The 21,663-nt window shown below is 41.5% G+C and overlaps 1 protein-coding gene and 1 non-coding gene across 2 annotated transcripts in view; both read left to right on the top strand.

Annotated features, from left to right (window-relative positions):
* C1QTNF7 (C1q and TNF related 7) overlaps window positions 1-21,663 on the top strand; it is a 102,192-nt gene that overhangs the window by 12,423 nt on the left and 68,106 nt on the right. The gene's annotated exons all lie outside the window — the stretch shown is intronic.
* On the top strand, window positions 10,227-10,333 carry LOC130016598 (U6 spliceosomal RNA). Its single transcript, XR_008791243.1, has one exon. It is a non-coding gene; the product is annotated as a U6 spliceosomal RNA (small nuclear RNA).

Genomic DNA, 21,663 nt, shown 5'->3' with positions numbered 1-21,663 from the left:
TCCTGAGTCTCTTGGATCATGGCCGTTAAGCAGTTTGATCAGGAGCCAGAGAAACCATTAGTGGGCAGCGACTTGGGGGGTCTGGTTGGGGTGGGGAGGAAAAGGTCGACTCCACCCTCATCCCACAAGGCCCCGCATGTCTCATCACTGCAAGCCCAATTCTGACTGTCCAGTGATCTCTGGAAGATGGCAGCCACCAAAGGGGAGCAAAGAGAGAGGGACAGCACCCTTTCCCCCCTGGGGTGGCCCGGCACCAGTAAACTATAGCAGGGACCAGACACATTTCTGCCTAAAGCTGCTGGGATCCAAGATTTGTTCTGAGTCTCTAGAATCATGGCCATTAAGCAGCTTGATCAGAAGCCAGATAAGCCGTTCATGGGAGGCAAAAAGGGGGTCTCTTTGGGGCAGGGAGGAAAGGGCCAGCTCCACCCCCATCCTGTGAGGCCAGCATGTCTCATCACTGCGGGCCCAAACCTGACTGTGCAATGGCCTCTGAAGGATGGCGGTCTCTGAGCCGCCAGGGGGAACAGGCCAAGGTGGCCAGGCACCAGTAACCTAGCTTCCAAGCTGTGCAGGAGACCTTATCTCAGTACTTATCTCAACTATTTTTGAGTGTTTGTCTCCCATTCTGTTACATTATATTCCCCAGATGAGTGCAGTCCTTCTATGTCTGTCCCTCTCTTTCTGACTCATTTCCCTTAACATGATACTTTTCATGTAGGACCACTTGTATGTAAATTTCATGACTTCATCCTTTCTAACTGCTGCACAGTATTCCATTGCGTAGATGTACCAAAGTTTCTTTAACCAGTCATCTGTTCTCAGGCACTTGGGTTTTTTCCACATTTTGGCTATTGTGAACAATGCAACAATGAACATACAAGTGCAGATGTCATTTCGACTATACTTTTTTTGTCTCTCTGGGATATATTCCCAGGAGTGGTATTGCTGGGTCAAATGGGAGCTCTATTTCTAATATTTTGAGAATCGGCCATACTGTTTTCCAAAAGCACTGAACCAGTTGGCATTCCCATCAGCAGTGAAGGAGGATCCATTTCTCACCACATTCGTGTCAACACCAGTTGCTTTTGTTCTTTTGGATGTGGGCCAGTCTCTGTGGTGTGAGATGATATCTCATTGTTGTTTTGATCTGCATCTCCCTGATGATTAGTGATACAGAGCATTTTTTCATGTGCCATAGGTTTGTCGTAGATGGCTTTGACTATCTTGAAGATAGTTCCTTCTAAGCCCATTTTGGTGAGACTTTTCATCATAACCAGGTGTTGGATCTTGTCAAATGCATTCTCAGCATCTATTGATATGATCATATGATTTTTATCTTTACTTTTGTTGATATGATGGATTATGTTGATTGTTTTACGAATGTTAAACCATCTTTGCATTTGCATCCCCAAGATGAATCCCACTTGGTCATGGTGTATGATCTTTTTCATGAGTTGTTGGATTCTATTTGCTAATATTTTGTTGAGGATCTTTGCATCCGTGTTCATCAGAGATATTGGCCTGTAATTTTCTTTGTTAGTGGTGTCCTTGTTTGCTTTTGGTATTAGAGAGATACGTGCCTTATAGAAACTATTTGGGAGATTTCCTATTTTTTCAATTTCCTGAAAAATCTTGAGGAGAACTGGCAGCAGGTCTTCTTTAAATGTTTGGAAGAATTTGCTTGTGAATCTATCTGGACCTGGGCTTTTGTTCTGGGGAAGATGTTTGATTACGGTTTCGATTTCCTTGATATAAAGGGGTCTATTCAGGTATTCCAAGTCTTCTTGGCTCAGTCTTGGGAGATTGTAGGAATCCAGGAATTTATCCATTTCTACTAGGTTCTCTTGTTTTGTGGCATACAGACTCTCAAAGTAGCCTCTGATGATCTTTTGAATTTCAGTGGTTTCTGTTGGGATGTCCCCTTTTTCATTTCTGATTCAGTTTATTAGGGTTTTCTCTTTCTCTTTCTTTGTGAGTCTTGCTAGTGGTTTATCAATCTTGTTTATTTTCTCAATGAACCAGCTCTTGGTTTCATTGTCCTTTCGGATTGTTTTTTGGTTTCCATGTCGTTAATTTCTGCTCTAATTATTATTATTTCTTTCCTTTGGCCAGGCTTGGTTCTTTTTGTTGGTCTTTTTCTAAGATCTAGAGCTGTGAAGTCAAGTTATCTATGTAGGCCCTTTCTTCCTTCCTGAGGAATGCTTGCAAGGCTGTAATTTTTCCTCTTAACACAGATTTAGCTGCGTACCATAGGTTCTGGTAGTTCGTATCTCCATTCTCATTTGTTCCCAGGTATTTTTTTATTTCTTCCTTGACTTCCTTCCTGACCCACTCATTGTTCAACATTGAGTTGTTTAATTTCCAGGTGTTTGATTTGATTCTCCGTGTCTGTGTGTGATTTGCTTCTGTCCTCAGTGCATCATGGTCTGAAACAATAGTTGATACAATTTCTATCTTCCTGATTCTATTGAGGTATGTTTTGTGACCAGCACGTGGTCTATTTTAGAGACTGTTCCATGTGCAATGGAAAAGAATGTGTATTCTTTCTTTTTGGAGTGTAAGGCCCTCTATAGGTCTGTTAGCCCTCTCTCTTCTATTTCTTCCTTCAAAGCCAAGTTTCTTTGCTGAGTTTTGGTCTTATTGATCTATCCAGAGGTGATAAGGTGATGTTGAAATCTCCAACTACTATTGTATTGCTGGCAATGTCCTCCTTAAAATCTGTTAGCAGGGAGAAATCTAAGTCCCGGGTTTGAGAAGCAGCAGATAAATTGACCTGGGTGGAGAGAAGACCAGCTCAGCTTGGAGGACAAAAAGGAAAAGGCAGAGGCTCAGAGCTGCTTTGTCTTCCAACGTCCTAGAGGACAGCGGGGGGCTTGCAGGGAGAAATCTGTAGACCAGTGAAACAGGGTTGATATACTGACATCTCCTCCCAAGCATACGATCATATAATCTTTGATAAAGGAGCAAGAAAAGTGAAGTGGAGCAAGGAAATCCTCTTTAACAAATTGTGCTAGCAAAACTGGATGGCTACATGCAAAAAAGTGGGCTCAGATCTCTGCCTAACGCTATGTACAAAAGTAAGATCAAAGTGGATTAAAGACCTCAACATCATACCGGAATCCATAAGGTACATTGAAGAAAATGTTGGCAAAACTCTCCATGACATTGAAGCTAATGGTATGTTCAAAGATGTCATCTGGCCAAACAAGTGAAAACAGAGATAGACAAATGGGACTATCCTAAACTAAGAAGCTTCTGCACCTCAAAAGAAATAGTGACCAAAATACAAAGACACTCTACAGAATGGGAAAAGATATTCACCGAATACACATCCGACAAGGGGTTGATAACAAGGATATACAAATTACTGGTTGAACTCCACAAGAAGAAAACATCCAACCCCATCAAAAAATGAGAAACTTTCTCAAAGAAGAAATCCGAATGGCTAAAAGGCACATGAGAAAATGCTCCACATCATTAATCATCAGGGAGATGCAGATCAAAATAACAGTGAGATATCATTTCACACCACAGAGACTGGCCCACATCCACAAGAACAAAAGCAACCGGTGCTGGCGCAGATGTGGCGAGAAAGAGACCCTCCTTCACTACTGGTGGGAATGCCGACTCGTTCAGCCCTTTTGGAAAACAGTTTGGACAATTCTCAAAAAATTATAAATGGAGCTCCCATTTGACCCAGCAATACCACTTCTGGGAATATATCCCAGAGAGGCAAAAAAGTATATTCAAAGTGACATCTGCACTTGTTCGTTCATTGCAGCACTCATTACAATAGCCAGAATCTGGAAAAAACCTGAGTGCCCGAGAACAGATGACTGGTTAAAGAAACTTTGGTACATTTACACAATGAAGTACTATGCACTCTTAGAAAAGATGAAGTCATGAAATTTACATACAAGTGGTACTACATGGAAAGTATCATGTTAAGTGAAATGTGTCAGAAAGAGAGGGATAGACATAGAAAGATTGCATTCATCTGGGGAACATAAAGTAACAAAATAAGAAACTACCACCCAAGAGTGGCTGAGATTAGTACCAGAAATTTTCCTCCATGGCTTGGAGGCCAGCCACACATGCTAGGGGAAAAGGGAGCTCGGATAGAGAAGGGAGCACCAAATAAAGGGTGTTGGGAGGATCTTCCCAGGATGGGAGAAGCTTGCTTAAAGTAGACTATAGGCCAAACATGATAGCCACTCAGTGCCTCTTTTGCAAATCACAACACCCAAAAGGAGAGAGAGAAAACAAAAGGGAATGCCCTGCCACAGAGGCAGGGTGGGATGGGGGGGGGGGGGGCGGGGAGTGGGAGGGATACTGGGATCCGTGGTGGTGGGAAATGAGCACGGGTGGAGGGATGGGTATTTGATTATTGTATAATTGAAACCCAAGCACAAAAATTTGTAAGTCTACAACTGTACCTCATGGTGTCTCACTAATAAAAATTTAAAAATAAATAAATAAATAAATAAAAATAATATCTGTTAGCAGCTTTTTTAGGTATTGAAGTTTTTAAGTCCCCCATTAGATGCATATACATTTAAGAGTGTGATTTCTTTCTGTTGTACATATTTGATAAATAGAAAATGGCCTTCGCTGTCCCTTCTAATCTTTTTCAACCAAAAATCTATGTTGTCAGATACTAGTACAGCCACCCCAGCTTTTTTGAGGGAGTTTTTTGCTTGCAGGATTGTTTTTCATCCTTTAACTTTGAGTCTGTGTTTCCTCTGACTGTTCAGATGAGTTTCTTGTAGGCAGCAGAATGTTGGTTTCAGTTTCTGGATCTGTTTTGCCACTCTGTGTCTCTTGATTGTTGTATTTAGACCACTGACATTGAGAGAGATTATTGTACTGGGGTTTTGTGCCATCTTTCTTTAAGAGTTTCTTGTGCTTATGGGTGTTTTCCTTCTTGAATTACAGGAGCCCTTTTAGTCCTTCTCTTAGGTTTGGTTTTGAATCTGTGAAGTATCTAAGTTGTTGTTTATCTATAAAATGGTGTATCATTCCATTGAATTTTCATGAGAGTTCAGCTGGATTAAGTATTTTAGCAAGGCGTTCATTTCATTGAGTTTTTTCACTATAACACACCATTGTCTTCAGGCTTGGAGGGTTTCCTCTGATAGGTCTGCTGTAAATCTAAGGGGTGCTCTTTTGTATGTGATTTCCTTCTTTGACCTTGCTGCTTGCAGTTTTGTGACTCTATCCACGGCATCTATCATTCTGACTATGATATGCCTTAGAGTGTTTTTATTAGGGTCTCTTTTAGCTGGTACCCTTCTGGCTCCTTGGATCTGGATGTCTGCATTCTTTAACTCTTGGAACTTTTCAGCGATGATTTCTTTTATTGAGGCTTTTTCATTGGGGTTGCCTCCCTGTCCTTCTGGTACTCCGATGATTCTAATGTTGTTCCACTTGGAGTCATTCCCTAGTTTTCTAATATACCTTATAGCTATTTTGAGGTCATTTCTTATTGTTTGTTGTTGCTTGTACGATTTCTGTTGCTCATCTTCAAGATCACTAATTCTGTCTTCAGCTGTAGACATTCTACTGTTGAGGGCTCCCACTGCGTTTATAAATTCATCTATCGAATCCTTTATTTGTGACACTTCTTTTTGTAGCTTTCTTATTTCCACTCTCCTTTCTTGCTGTATTTTCTCGACTATCTGTTCCACTGTTTCTGTATTTCTTCCTTTAATTTATTGGATGTCTGCTCCATTGATTCTTTGAGTTGTTCCTTGAACATCTTCAGCATTTCATCTCGGAATTCTTTATTGGAGAGATTGTATTTGTGGGTAGGCCCTGTTGAGGGTCTGGGACTCTTTTCTTCATCCTCCCCTCGTAGTGGAGATTTGCGCTGTTTCTTCATGCTGTTGTGGTTGTATGGAGGTAACACCTTGAGGTTCACTAGCAGTGTTCCCTCTTATTGTGGAAAAGGATTCTGAACAAGGTCGTCGATGGTGCTCAACCTTCTCCTCTTCTAGAATATGTTCTTCCTCTCAGACATTAATCTGTGGCTTATGATAAGCATCTAGTAAAGAGTTGGAGGAGGTGCTGTTTTATACTGGGCTTGAACAGCTTCTTGCTACTGGTTTCTTGTTGGAATTTGAGTAGGCCAGTGGATTATTGTCATATTGTCTTTGAGGTGGCCAGGACTTTTTCCAAAGAATTAGCGATACAGTTTGGGATGTGAGTGCAGAGTGCTGGGAGTGGTAAATATAACTGCAGCTGCCTCAGAGAAAGCCACGCCCACTTTTGAGGAGGTCACGCCCCTAGCCAGTCCTGATGCTAGTCCACAGACCTGGGCACAAGGGCCAGTGCTGAGGGAAGGCGGGAGCTGGGTGGGCACACATGCAGGATCTCCAGAGAGTGCCCTCAGGCGGCTGTCCTGGTATCAGGCGACCAGGATCTTGGGGCTGAACGGGACTGGGGGGGCGGGGCACACAGATGGATGTACCTGTGCAGAGGAAAGGCGGGGGCTGGGTGGGGACGCGAGCCGGAAACAAAAGCATTTTAATTTGGTTTAGTCTTGTTTTTACATTTTTGTTTCCTTTGCCAATATAATCAAATCCTCAATGACCGGAATCAAATTACTGAGGACTTTTCTGTCAGAGCTTCAATTTTCACTAAGGTCTAAGTTAAACTCCAATGTGGTGGATGCCAACACTTAGAGAATAGCTTGGTAAATCCTGCCTGTTGAGGTATTTAAGTACCTGAATCTGTCTCCTGTGTCATATCAGCTTTTCCTTCTCTGGGGTAGGACACACAATTATTCTTTGTATGCAATCGGGGGATGTGGTGTGTTCTAAGAGATTGGGGTGAGAGACAGAACAAAACACAGTCTTTGTTATGATGTTTCATTTCTACGTGCAGGACAGTATTGGAAACAGGGCAAAGGAGAAAGAACAGGGATTGAGGCATGCCTTCACTTCACACCCTTCTGAGAATTGCAACTGTAGCCGAGTTCCACAGATGACTGACCCCCAAACATAGCCAGAGCATCTCTGGCCCCACATAGCCAGAGCATCACCCCATCCTCAGAGACTACTATTGAGCCACCTGCTATGTGGCTGAGAATTCCAACTAGTGACTCCCAAGTCCTTTGACCACTGCTTGGGAAGCCCCTTAAAACTTCAATAGAAGAAAAACATTAGCTATGTGGTCTATTACTCTGTTTAACTCATAGAACATAAAATTGACTTGTCCTTCCTTTTATCTTTGTCCAAAACCATTCCTCAATTTCTCAACTCTGCAATCGGTACATTTTTTTGATTGAGCATGAGTTGCAAATTTTTTGAGAAGATGTTATTCAGACTCATGAATTTGATTCCTTAACTAAAGCTGTTTGTGGATGGTCTAAAAAAATTGCAAATTTTTGTTAGTAACAATGTTAATTATAAATTCCTTCAACTTTTACCCCAGAAAGCCACATTTTAAATAGGATTTAAGTTCCTGGGTGATTTTAATGTGCACCCAAGACTGAAGATCATTGCTTTAGAGGAAGCAGTGGCCTTTGAAATGGAAAGCTGCAGAGTTGACAAGGTGACTTGCAGTATTCATGGAATGAGTCCATGAAGAACTTCTAACACGCTAAAGAGAGCCATGGAAACAGGTGAGCCTGTTCAAGGAAGGAGCAAATGGCTAGGAATAGTTGACTACATAATTTGCTTTCAGAATAGGGAAGACCTGAACAAATTTTAATCAAAGATGAATCTACCTGATTTCATATGCATGTAAGTTAATTTTGAGTAAATAGTGAAGAAAAGTGTTTGCATGCACCAGTAGATTTCATCTTTATGGTATCAAATTCATCACAGGATTTTGACCAACTCTACTCATGGCTTTATGCCTTACTTCTCATTCCATGTTAACTGCTATTGGTAAAATGTTCTGCTGTGTGTCAAACATATGGCTTGATCATAAGTCTCACAAAATTCTGTAAAGTGCCTCACAAAATTTTGGTAAGTAGCTGCTTCCCATTCTATAGAGGAAGTTTTCCACATGAGGAAATGTGATTCAGAGAGGTCTGGGAGTTCATCCAGCATCAGTAAAATAGCACACCAGGATATAGAACTGAGTCTGTAAGACCCCAAAGTGCATTATTTGTTGTTTTTTGTTTGTTTGTTCTGTGCTTCTTTCTCCCCTCTGTGTTTCTCTGCCTTTAAATAAAACACAAATTAAGTCCTGAGAGAGTTGCATGCTTCCATAGAAAACTGCAGAATGATAAAACTATGTCCTGCAAGGTAATGCTTCAGTATCAAGACCTCTGAATGAAATGAATGATAAAGTGAGAATATTTCAGCTCCTGAAGCTCCTGCTTTGGTTGCCAAAAGACCTGACCCAGGTACAAAGCAATTTAGAGAAGGCTGGACATAAGGCCTTGGCATCATTGACACAGATGCCCTGGAAGGCAGTACAGGAGCAATCAGAAGTGGGATTGCTCACCGTGGACCAATCAGCAATTGCAGCAGTGAGGGCATGCTCAGGTGCAGGGTGGATTGCCCAGAAACGATTGCTTTGACTGCTCTTATGCCTCACCATCTTCCCTTTCCTCCCTCCTTCCCTGGACATGCAGTCCTTGCTGACTTCAGCCTGCCAAATCATCTGACACATGCCAATTCATTTGGCCACCTTCTCTTGCTGAAATACAATCTCCATGTTCCTAGATTACTCCTGAAAGCTGATTAGTTATCAAATTTCAAACAATATTTTTCTCCTAGTACATTCAGGTATATATGGCATAAAAAGGTTGCTTTGAGTTCTATAATATTAGCTTAGAGGAGAATAAAACCTAATCAAAATATTTATTCCAAAAAGCTGCTAATCTACATCCTAAATATGGTCTCTCTTTGGGTTGTCATCTCTATATGTTATGTTAGCCTTTGTACTCAGGGGGAGGATTGAGAAAAACACGGTTCTTCCTTCAGATCAAAGAGCATGGAAATTGCTGATGCTCTGTCCACATGAATGAGCCAGTGACATTTAGTATTGAATGTTTTAGAAAGTACATTTCATGCTGTATTTTTTAAAATTTATTTGCTTTACATATTTACTTAAACATCATGGTTTGCAAGTTGTTCATCATACAGTTGTTTCAGGCATTCAATGTTCCCAACACCAATCTCACCAGTGTTCCCAGTATTCCAAACTCCCACCTCCAGTCCACTCCTTTAGCAGGCACAAACAAATTTACTTCATAGTTCTTGTTACAACAAAATGGAAAATGGAATTAACAACAAGTTGAGCCTTTTTTGTTATTGTTTTTGCTCATGGAGTTTGGTGGCTTCTCTGCAACTTTAACACCAAATTTTCTGTGCTCCTACTGGGCTGTTACTGCTGTAAAATTTGAAGATGTCACATGCTGCCAAGTCCAAGAGCCAGGGAGCTGGGATGATTTGGTGACCTGGAAGCTTTGTGAGGTCCATTTGTGGAGCCGGGCTGTTGATATCCCAAGGTATGGAGAGTGTGGATGGGGACTACTAGGCATTCCAACAGGAAGGAGAGTATGCCTTCCCCATTCCAAGAAGGTCCCAGAGTTTTCAGCCAAGCGGTCAATCTACCAGAGATGATTCAGCGGCATGGTGTCTTTCCTCACATTGTACTTTAAAAAGTACTGGCCAGAGATCAAATCATGCAATTTGCCACTACATGGATGGATCTAGAGTGTATTATGATGAGTTCTTAGTCTGCAGGACAGATACAGAATTATCTCCCTCCTATGTGGGATGTGAAGAAACCTAGTACAGAAACAACAAATACCAAATACAAGAGAAACTAAAAGCTGATCATTTGTAGGAAACAGATCACTGTCAGGAGAAGCAGGGAATAGGACTTGCAAGGAGAGGTGACAGGAAAGGGGAATGTGGGGACAATGGTGGAGGGCAGCTGACAATTTGGTGGAGGTGGTGGTATGGAATGTTTTACATGGGAAAACCTGCCATCATCGGTATTGTAAATCACAGTGCCTGAAATAATTTTAAAAAGTACAGGCCAGCAAGGTCACATTAGGACAAGTTTTAGATTCCAAATAAAGTTGGGTAAGACTGTTTAGTTTGGACAAATAACCAACATGCCCAAAAAAGGAAGGACCAGTTGAATATTTTTCATTCAGCTATTATAGGCAGATTTTCCTTGGAAGTTCATCTAGCAAAAATTTGAAAGAACTCATGTGATATACCCAAATATACAAACACCTTGAAAATAAAGCTGGTGTACTCGCTTCGGCAGCACATATACTAAAACTGGAAAGATACAGAGAAGATTAGCATGGCCCCTGCGCAACGATGACATGCAAATTCGTGAAGCATTCCATATTTTTAAACAAAAGCCCAGGTCCAGATGGATTCACTAGCAAATTTTTCCAAAAATTTAAAGAGGATCTATTGCCAGGTCTTCTCAAGCTTTTCCAGGAAATTGAAGAAACAGAAACTCCCCCAAACAGTTCCTATGAAGCCCATATCTCTCTAATATCAAAAGAAAACAAAGACACCACAAGAAAAGAAAACTCCAGGCCAATATCCCTGATGAACACTGATGAGAAGATTCTCAGCAAAATACTATCAAATAGAATTCAACAATTCATCAAAAAGATCATACACCATGACCAAGTGGGATTCACCACAGGGATGCAAGGATGGTTTAACATTTGGAAAACAATCAACATAATACATCATATCTACAAAAGAAAAGACAAAAACCATATGATCATATTAATAGATACAGAGAAAGCATTTTAAAAGATCCAGCACCCGTTTATGATGAAAACCTTCGCCAAAATAGGTATAGAGGGGGTTTTCCTCGATATAGTTAAAGTCATCTACCACAAGCCTACAGCAAGCATCATCCTCAATGGGGAAAAACTGAGAGCCTTTCCTCTAAGAACTGGGACAAACAAGGATGCCCACTCTCTCCACTACTTTTCAATATAGTACTGTAAGTACTTGCAATAGCAGTTAAGCAAGAAAAAAGATATTAAGGGCATCCAGATAGGAAAGGAAGAAATCAAGCTCTCACTATTCACAGATGATATGATACTATACTGAGAGAACCCTAAAACCTCTACCAAGAAACTCCTAGAAACAATAGACTTGTATAGTAAAGTTGCAGGCTATAAAATCAATACCCAAATGTCATGGCTTTCCTATATGCAAATAATGAGAGAGAAGAAAGTGACATGAAAAAAAAATCCCCTTCACAAGTGTGCCCCATAAAATCAAGTACCTAGGAATCAGCTTAACTAAGGAAGTAAAAGATCAGTACAAAGAAAACTACAAAACACTACTTCGGGAAATAAAAGAGGACATGAGTAAATGGAAAGATATCCCCTGCTCATGGACCAGGAGAATTAACATTGTCAAAATGGCAGTACTTCCCAAAGCATTGTACAAATTCAATGTAAACCCTAAAACGATACCCATGACATTCTTCAAAGAAATGGAGCAAACACTCCTGAAATTCATATGGAGCAATAAGTCCCCATGAATAGCTAAAGCAATTAGTGGGGAAAACAAAATGTGAGGAATCAACTGTCCTAACTTCAAATCAACTACAAAGCAGTAAATTAAAACAGCATGGTACTGGAACAAAGGCAGAGCTGCAGACCAATGGAACAGGGTTGAATATACTGACATCTTCCCAAAAACAAATGATCATCTAAATCTTTGATAAGGGAGCAAGAAATGTGAAGTGAAGCAAGGAAAGCCTCTTTAAACAAATTGTGCTGGCAAAACTGGACAGCTACTTGCAAAAAATGGGCTCAGATCTCTGCCTAACACCATGTACAAAATTAATATCAAATTGGATTAAAGACCTCAATATCAGACCAGAATTCATAAGGTACATTGAAGACAAAGTAGGCAAAACCCTCCAAGACATTGAAGTTAATTATATCTTCAAAGATGTCACACCACTGGCCAAGCAAGTCAAAACAGAGATAGACAAATGGGACTATCTTAAGCTAAGAAGCTTCTGCACCTTAAAAGAAACAATGACCAAAATACAAAGACAGTCTACAGAATGGGAAAGGATATTCGCCCAATACCCATTCGACAAGGGGTTGACATGAGTTGATATGAAGGATGTACAAAGCGCTGGTTGAACTCCACAAGAAGAAAACATCCAACCCCATCAAAAAATGAGGCGAGGAAATGAATAGAAACTTTCTCAAAGAAGAAATCCGAATGCCTAAGTGTCACATGAGAAAATGCTCTACATCATTAATCATCAGGGAGATGCAGATCAAAACAGCAATGAGAGATCATTTCACACCACAGAGACTGGCCCACATCCAAAAGACCAATAACAACTGGTGTAGGAGCGAATGTGGCGAGAAAGGGACTCTCCTTCACTACTGGTGGTAATGCCGACTGGTTCAGCCCATTTGGAAAACAGTATGGACGATCCTCAAAATATTAGAAATTGAGCTCCCATTTGACACAGCAATACCACTCCTGGGAATATATCCCAGAGAGGCAAAAAAGTATAGTCGAAGAGACATCTGCAGTTGTTTGTTCACTACAGCACTGTTTACAATAGCTAGAACCTGGAAAAAACCTGAGTGCCCAAAAACAGATGACTGGTTAAAGAAACTCTGGTACATCTACACAATGGAGTATTATGCAGCTGTTAGAAAAGATGAAGTCGTGAAATTTTCATACAAGTGGTACTACATGAAAAGTATCATGCTAAGCAAAATGAGTCAGAAAGAGAGGGACAGACATAGAAAGATTGCATTCATCTGTGGAATATAAAGTAACAAAATAGGAGATTAACACCCAAGAATAGCCAAGATAATAAGTACCAGGAGGTTCACTCCATGGCTTGGAGGCCAGCCGCAAATGCTAGAGGGGAAGGCAGCTCAGATAGAGAAGGGAGCACCAAATAAAAGGTGTTGGAAAGATGCTACCAGGATCATGCTGAAAGTAGACTATAGATCAAACATGATCGCCACTCAATGCCTCTTTTGCAAACCATAATACCCAAAAGGAGAGAGAGAACAAAAGGAAATGCCCTGCCACAGAGGCAGGGTGGGATGGGGGTATGGGGGGTGGGAATGATGCTAGAATCATTGGTGGTGGAGAATGGGCACTGGTGGAGGGATGGGTACTCAATCATTGTATAACTGAAACCCAAGCACAAATTTTTTTTTTAAGTCTAAAACTGTACCTCCTCGTGTTTCACTAATAAAAAAATTTTTAAATGACGAAAGAAACCAGGTTTAGGCAAGGATGCAGAGAAAAGAAATCTCTTGTGAATTCTTTTTGGGAATGTAAACTGATGCAGGAGCTATGGAAAAACTATATGATGCTAGTCAAAAAATAAAATATAGATCACTTGACTTCCCGTTAATCATCGATTTGCTCGAGCGGGAGCCAGTAACATCTCCATTTGTCCCTGTCGCATGCTAGTGTAGCCCAATGGCATCTGTTCGCTCTAGGAACATGAATAGCCTCAAACCGATCGTTCATGATCTTGATGAAGAAGTCTGACCATCTGGTAGGTGGATGGCCACGCAGTCTTTTGACATCCCGTGGAATCCAGTCAGTAACAGCTCTAGTCCAACGGTCGTCTTTAAATCTCATTACGTGACCAGCCCATCTGATTTCGACACCTTGGCAAATGAGACAGCATCCCTGATTCTTGATCATCGACGGATGTTGGAACTCCGGATTCTTTCTCTCATTTGAGTGAAACGTGATATTCCAAGCATAGCTCTTTCAATTCTTCTTTGGGAGACCTGAATAGCGTTCTCATCCTGTGTGCATAGGGCCCAGGTCTCTGAGGCATATGTTAATGCAGGAAGAACAGTGGAATCAAAGAGATGTGCCCGGAGCCGGAGGTTCTTCGTCCTCTTAGCTATTTCTTCGACGTTCTTGAAGGCGTTCCAAGCCGCTCTCTTCCTCCTGCGCAGCTCGGGTGCCAGGTCATTTGTCCTGTTGACTTCTCGACCTAGGTACACATAGCTGTTGCATTCAGAGATGGTCGTTCCGTTGAGAGCGAATGGGGCGTCAGGAACGAGGCTGTTTCTCATAAACATTGTCTTCGTAAGATTCAGCTGTAGTCCTACCTTTCCACACTCAAGGTCAGAGTCAGCCAGCATTTGTGCCGCTTGGCTGATGTTTGGTGTTATTAAAACAATGTCATCAGCAAAGTGGAGGTGGTGTAGTTGCCAACCATCTATCTTCACTCCCATTCCTTCCCACATCTATCTTCACTCCCATTCCTTCCCATTCCAGTTGTCACATGATGTTCTCGAGGGTGGCACTGAAGAGTTTCGGTGAAATGGTATCACCCTGCCGAACCCCTCTCTTGACATCGGTGATTACTTCTTTGTAGAATGGTGAGATCCTGGTAGTGAGTCCGCAATACAGCTCACAGAGGATCTTGATGTATTGAGCTTGAATGCCCTGATTGGCTAGGGCTTCAATGACCGCATCCGTCTCAACAGAATCAAAGGCCTTCTTTAAATCAACGAACGTTAGACAAAGCGACACCTTGAACTCCCGAGAAACCTCAATGAACTCGGTTATCGTGTGGATATGGTCGATGGTGCTGAATCCTTTGCGGAACCCAGCTTGCTCGCATGGTTGTCCTTCATCTAGTGTTCTGCCAATCCTATTTAGGATGACTCGAGTGAACAACTTGTAGATGACAGACAATAGGCAGATCAGGCGATAGTTGCCAATGTCATGGATGTCTCCCTTCTTGAACAGTAGTACAGTCCTGCTGGTTTTTCATTAGGACGGAAACTTGCATTCAGACAGGTAGCGTGTGAAGAGCCGAGCCAGTGTATTGATGAGTACTGACGGCAGGTTCCTCAGGTGTTCAGGTCTGACCTTGTCTGGGCCGGGTGCTGTTTGTTTCTTTACTAACGAAATGACGTGTCAGATTTCGGAAGGGAGAACATTGGGAACGACATATCCATCCTGTGGAATTTGGTATGTCGGCAAGTGGACATGGCTATCGAAGAGATTTGAGTAGAAGTCATGGATAATCTTCTCCATTGCCGTTCTGGAGGATGGGATGGATCCATCAGGACGTCGGAGGGCGGTCATCTTGGTCTTGTAGTTGGCGAAGGACAGGCAGGCATTACAAATACTTTTCCTGGCTTCCGCCGCATCTACCAGCACTTCTGCTCTTCTCTCTTTGAGGTCTTCCCTGATCGCATCTCTGCACTGCTTTGTGAGCTCAGACGTTCGCTTGTGGTTGCCTGAGGCATGCGCCAAACCACGTTGGCGAATAAGCTCAAGAGTTTTCGAAGACAGGCTTTTTTGGTGGCTATCTCTCTCTTGGCGTTCCTCGCACAATCATGGAGGTGCTGAACCAGTCGATCGTATTCCTTGTCAATGTTGTCAACAATGGCATCTTCCCATGTTGCCGCAATAGTGCCAAAGAGCTCCCAGTTGGTGGTCGTTCTGGGAGTTCTCTTTTTAAACTTTGCAGCCCTTTCTCCCCACTCTGTGAAGTAGAATTTTGCACGAAGGAGATGGTGGTCCGATCCCGTTTGGAATTTTGGGACAACAGCGACATCTGTCAGGCAAAACCATTGATTGAATATGATGTGGTCTATTTCGTTGTGGAATCATCCACTGGGAGACTCCCATGTCCAATGTTTAGATTCAGCCTTCTGGAACTGTGAGTTACCATGGACGGTCTTGGTCGACATGATGAACTCAGACAGTCTCTCACCCTGTTCGTTCCATTCTAGGCTATGGGTCCCGATGTGAAGTTCTTCAACTGATCTTCTCGGTCCTATCTTGGCATTAAAATCACCCACAATGATCTTGTAGAAGGTGTGGTCTTCTTTATAGAACTTCTCCAGCTCCATGTAGAACTTCTCAACTTCTCCTTTATCATAATTAGATGTTGGTGCGTAGACAACGAAGATAGAAACTGCCGGCAGTGAGCCACAACTATTCAAATGTAAACGTTAGATTTGGGTTCTTAGGCATTCGAATGAATCAATGCTCACGGCCAAGTTTGTGTTGACAAGGACACCGATGCCTCCAACACCTCTTTTATCACATGTTCCGAGGAACAATTCTTCTCCTGTGTCGAAAATGGCATGATGAGATTGGTGCCTTCTTGTCTCAGTCAGACCAATGATGTCTTACTTGATCTTTCGCACTTGTACCATCAGGTCCTCAATGGATGCATCTGATGCTAGCGTACGTGCATTGAAAGTACAGATGATCATTTTTGTCTTCCTTCGTTGTGGCAGCCTAGTTCGGCCTTGAGATTTTATCGGCCTTTCCTTTCTCATCCTTCTCAGTGCTCCCATGTTGGTGAAGCCTTCAGGGTCAGGTGAATGAGACCCATTGTAATTACTGGTTTTGGCATATTGAATACACAGCGGATAGCTTGCCAGGCTCTGCCATGCGGGCGGAATACTCTCGGTAGCTTGCCAGTTTTTCAGAGAGGGATAGAGGTTTTTCAGGGGACCTCTAATCGCCCTCATAGGTGTTACCATATTTGAACCCTATCATATATGGTATGGCAATTTCGGAAGATGGGTATTTAGTGTCTTATGATGTGTCCTGTGGCCGCAAAGCGGCCGCGTGGGTCTGGAAAGCATCCTGGAGTGTAGTGGCGGCTGGGTAGTGGAGGTAGTATCGGTAGTGGAAGTCTGACAGTGGGTTATTTATCTGGTCCTGGTAGGGGTAGGGTGGGTCTTCTGTGTGCAATCCGATCCCTGGGTCTCTGGTGGTTGGTGGAAGCAGACAGGGCAGGGTAGGGTGGGGCTCCTGATTATAATCCCGTTGTCATATGTGGTTGGTGGGAGCAAGCAGAGAATCTCTGTCCCTGGGTCCGTTGAGCCTGGAGTCCAAGGTCTCAGAGAGTTCCGCTTATCTTGTTCAGTGGGTCTTCAGTCGTGCGTGAGTCTTGGCCAGAGCTGCCACGCGGGTCTGGAAAGCGTCCTAGAGTGTGGCAGCAGCTGGGTAGTGGAGGTAGTGTCCGAATCCCGGGGCTGAGGGAGCCAGCCTGTGGACGGTGTGAGGCCGGTCGTGGTACCCTGTGCGCCGGGCCCGGGTCTTCCCGGAGTCAGGTTGCTTGGGAATGCAGCCCAAAGCAGGTGGTAAACTCCATCTAAGGCTAAAATATAGAGCTACTTGATAATCTTAAAAAAAGAAAAGAAAGCTGGTGTCTCAGACCAAATTCACACCGGTGTTTATGAAAGTATATCTCAAAGTTATAACAAAGGCCTGATAAAGAAACAAAAAGGTGAGTATTTGGGGCCTAAGATCCCACATCCCAAATCCCACAGTGGGTCTAGTATTTGTGGACTTTATAGATTAGGTGCTGAGAACTCTCTTTAAGCCAATCCTCTCAATTACTCATGTTGGAATGATTCCTACTTAGCAAGCAGGAACACAACAAGTCTAGGGAGACGGGCAGTGGACAACATGGCAGGAAGCCAAAGTACTTTAAGTTGGAGATGGAGACAGAAACTACGGAGTGTTCATAATGTGTTTGTCAGTAAAATGATAAATATCACAAGATTAACCAGAAAATAAATATAACCATGAGACTTAAGATCTCATGTCCACTCTAAGCCTTGGGAATTGGGACTGATACTCATGTGTCCAGGTACTCAACACTGTTCACGAAAGAACTGGGGTATGGAGGAGTGTGAAGGACAGGTAGCAGCCAATTAGGTTTGTCTGCAGGGATCTCTAGTGGTAAACATGTTGGTCCAAAACCTTTAAAAAAATTCTCCCTCCAGTTCCTATCTCCAAAATGTTTAATAAATGAAAATAGGGATTTCTTAGGCCCCATTAAGGTTCATCTCTTTGTCTCTGCTTCTCACCTTCCAAGATGATTTTTCAGGCCAATCAATGCAACTCTGTGTCTAAAGAGATAAAATATGACAAAGTTAAGGCCCTTCTATCGGGAGATATATGACATTTAATGACTCATCATAGGACAAGGCAAGATTAGAAATGGTTCAATCCTGTAGCCTTCAGATTCCTGACATGCTTGTTACCCTTATCCATCAAGGGTCTGGAAGATGCAAAAGCAATCATACCATCATATAATAGCAGCCATCAAGCCCATAGGCAAACCTCCAAAGGCTTCACTTGGATTTCCAGTCTTCTTTTGAATAACCATGACTTTGGGATCAGGGGAAGTGAGCTGGCAATCAGAGTCAGGTTCCATAGGCAAAAGCAATCCTTCAATCTTAAAACACATAATTTGTGGACAGAGAGATAGAATAAGGGTTAATTTTGCTTATATTCAGCTGACTCCAGTTCAATCCCTGGAACCACATGTGATCTCCCAGCATCACCAGGGGTGATCCCCGAGTAAAGAGCTGCTAGGTATGACCCCAAAACCAAAAATCCAACCCAAGACAGACTTGATTCTCACAAGTCATTAGAGTTATGCTTCTTTGTTTTATTACTTTGAGAATCTTTTTTATTGAATATCTATGAGATAGATTATTACAAAGTTGTTCATGATTGAGTTTCAATCATACAATGGTCCAACACCCATCCTTCCACTTGTGTACATTTCCCACCACCAATGTTCTCCGTTTCCCTTCCACCATCTCCCAACACTCCACCCTAACCACAGCATCTCTCTATGGCAGGCATTTTTCTTCTTTCTCTCTCTCCTTTTGTGCATTATGGTTCACAATAAAGGTATTAAAAAGCCATCGTGTTCATTTAGGACATTCAGCGTCTTTATCAGGAAGGTAAGGCTGGAATAGTTTTTTTTAACTGGGTGGCAGCTTTGGGGTTTGTATGTGACTGCTGAGGCTTCTGGAAGTACAGAGAGGTGAGGGGAGGTAGCTCATCCTGACCCCGAGAAAGCCTGGAGATTTCAGTCACAAAACCTGCATACCAGAATTTTCAGCAGATTAATCATAGCTATATTTTATTTAGTTGATCCACAAAGTGAATCATCAAACACTCAACTCTTTGTTCATAGGTAAAGCACAAGGTCAGTTTCCTACAAAACTCTGGTCACATTTTCCACAACAGTCAATACATAACCTAGTTTTACATGTGTTTCTGTTTAAAGACACTTTATTCAATGCATATTGTTGACCCATTAACATTGCACTAACAGCAGTAGATCTCTAAACCATGTCTGACTGAAGTTTGTTCTAACACCCAGGTTTTCTTCATAAGGCACACTACAGCCTTCATGTGTGTAGAGGTACCAACCAGCACATCTACACTTAGGATCATTTTAAAAAGAAACACCATCTTCAAAAACCAGCAAGTGCAAAAATCCATGGCACCCAACAGTCTGTGAAAAGAATGTTTGTTTCTACTATGAGAGTTGAAAAAGTGTTATCTTGTTTGACCTCTGCCAAGAAAATGTGTGTGGGAGATTCACATTTTCCCTTCTCTGAATATTCACAAATGATAATGAAGTCAAGAGTATTGATTTGGGAGACCAGAGATAAATGTCAGCAAGTAAGTAAAGTTACAAATAGCAGAATTCACAAATAGGACTGTATCTATAAGTCATTTCACACCTGTTGGATATAAGTTTTTGATCCTTGAACTGAGCCTGACAGGATCCTGGTCTGATTATATGTCCTTAGTTTATCTAAAACTTACACATACTGAGTAACCTAAAAGATACCCGGGTTATCAGAATTTTTTGTTAATATCCATTGTGAAGATCATATGTTTCTTTAAAGAACATAGATCTCCAAATGGAATTATCCTTGAGACATATTTCTAAGATACTACATCAACCACTTTTATTTTTTAGCTTTATAATGAAGATCTCTCTATTAAGGCAGACTGTTCCTGAAACTTATACAAATTGATCCCAGTATGACTTTCGAACTGCAGAAGTCAGCCTTCCATCTATATGATGGTTTTTTTTAGATATTTAACCACACTTTCACTTTGCTACTAAAGCCCATCATTTCCACCCCAGGTAGCACTATAGCACTGTCCTCCCATTGTTCATCGATTTGCTTGAGCGGGCAACAGTAACATCTCCATTGTGAGACTTGTTGTTACTGTTTTTGGCATATCAAATACGTCATGAATAATTTCTTCAATTTCACCATGTTTACTGTTTTCTGGGATCACGTTCCAATCTTTCAGAGAATAGTTGCCATCACCTTAGGCTCTAGACTAAAATGAGAACTCACCAATTCTGCCGCGAAACAGTTAATTTGCACACGTTCACTGGGGAGTAATTTGATAATACACATGGAAATTTAGAATAAGCATATCCTTCTGTGGCTTAAAGTGCATTCTAAATCATGAGCATGTTCTAAAATTTAGCTGTGAGGATATTCATTACAAGATTCTTTTTTATTTCAACATGTCAAAATAAGGGAAATATTCAAGAATAAAACAACATTATAGAAATTACAGTGCATAAATAAATCATGAAGAAAAATTAGGAAGGAAAGTATGGCACATCTATTATTATCCTATAGTCATCAAAATGGCGTGACTCCAGCGACATTGACTGACATAAACACGTATGTGATTATAATAGAAAAGAAGATGTACCCAAGTAGGTACAATCTGATGACATTTTTTATTAAAACATTCATTTACAACTGAGAAAAACATTCTCCAACATTTAACAATAGCTCACTAAGTTTGATTCACTAGAATTAATGTGTTTCTCAGGTTTTTCTATAGCTATTACTTTTGTAATAAAGAAGAATAACAACCTGGTTAGTGTTAAAAAGCCTAAAATTAAAATGACTAGTAGTTTTCTGTTTCAGGAAAAATTCACAGCACCCTGGCTTGGGACACAAAGTTTTTGAATATCTTGTCTCTGTCATATTGGCTCCTTACATTCTTCACCAGTACTTCCCACATGGATCATAATGAATCACCTATAATTTCCCCCATTTGCATCACCATGTTCTACCTTCTTCATTTTGAACAATCACAGGTTTAGAAACTAGTTTACAGAGATTTTCAAAATGACACAATAAATAGGATGGTGTTGTTAGTCCTAATCTGTCTGTCTCTGGGGCCCAAACTATCTCCCCAGAATCAGAGTGGAAAACTAGAATGATTTTTATGAAACTTTGCTGGTTATCTTGGTGCCTTTTTTCATTTAAGCCAAGGCAAGTTAACAACACTTACATAAAGAAAGAAACTGTCTGCCATTGAGGCAGGGGGTGGCATGGGGCGGGGGTGGTGGGAAGGATACTGGGGACATTGGTGGTAGAAAATGTACACTGGTGGAGGGATGGATGTTCCATCATTGTAAGACTGAAACTCAATCATGAAAACTTTGTAACTGTATCATTCAATAAAAAAGTTTTTTAATTAACAAAAAACATGATCTCCATTATCTGTGGAGGTAAAAATCCTGAAATAGAGTCGTTTTCCTTGTCATAAATACAATGTTCAAATCATTCCTGAAGTGTGCTTTTCCTCTTTGAGCACAATGACCCACGTTATCTGGAGCAATATTTATCCAGACGTTAAGGCCCCATTTGCAAATACCACGAGCCTTGGACAGTCCGATTTCACTAACGGGGTCTTCTTAGAGTTTCTTTGTCTATGTCATTCTAAGAATTCTATCTTGAATTTCAAGACCCAAGAGTCCTAAATATATTCCAGATGTCTTCCCAAAACCCTTACTCTAGCTTTAGAATAAGGGGAGACATTGATATTGGAGTGGAGTAGATGGTTACATTTTAATTCA

The sequence above is a fragment of the Sorex fumeus genome, unplaced genomic scaffold, assembly GCF_029834395.1.
Source record: "Sorex fumeus unplaced genomic scaffold, SorFum_2.1 ptg000157l, whole genome shotgun sequence".
Classification (NCBI taxonomy): domain Eukaryota; kingdom Metazoa; phylum Chordata; class Mammalia; order Eulipotyphla; family Soricidae; genus Sorex; species Sorex fumeus.
This window is presented reverse-complemented; position numbering and strand designations above follow the sequence as displayed.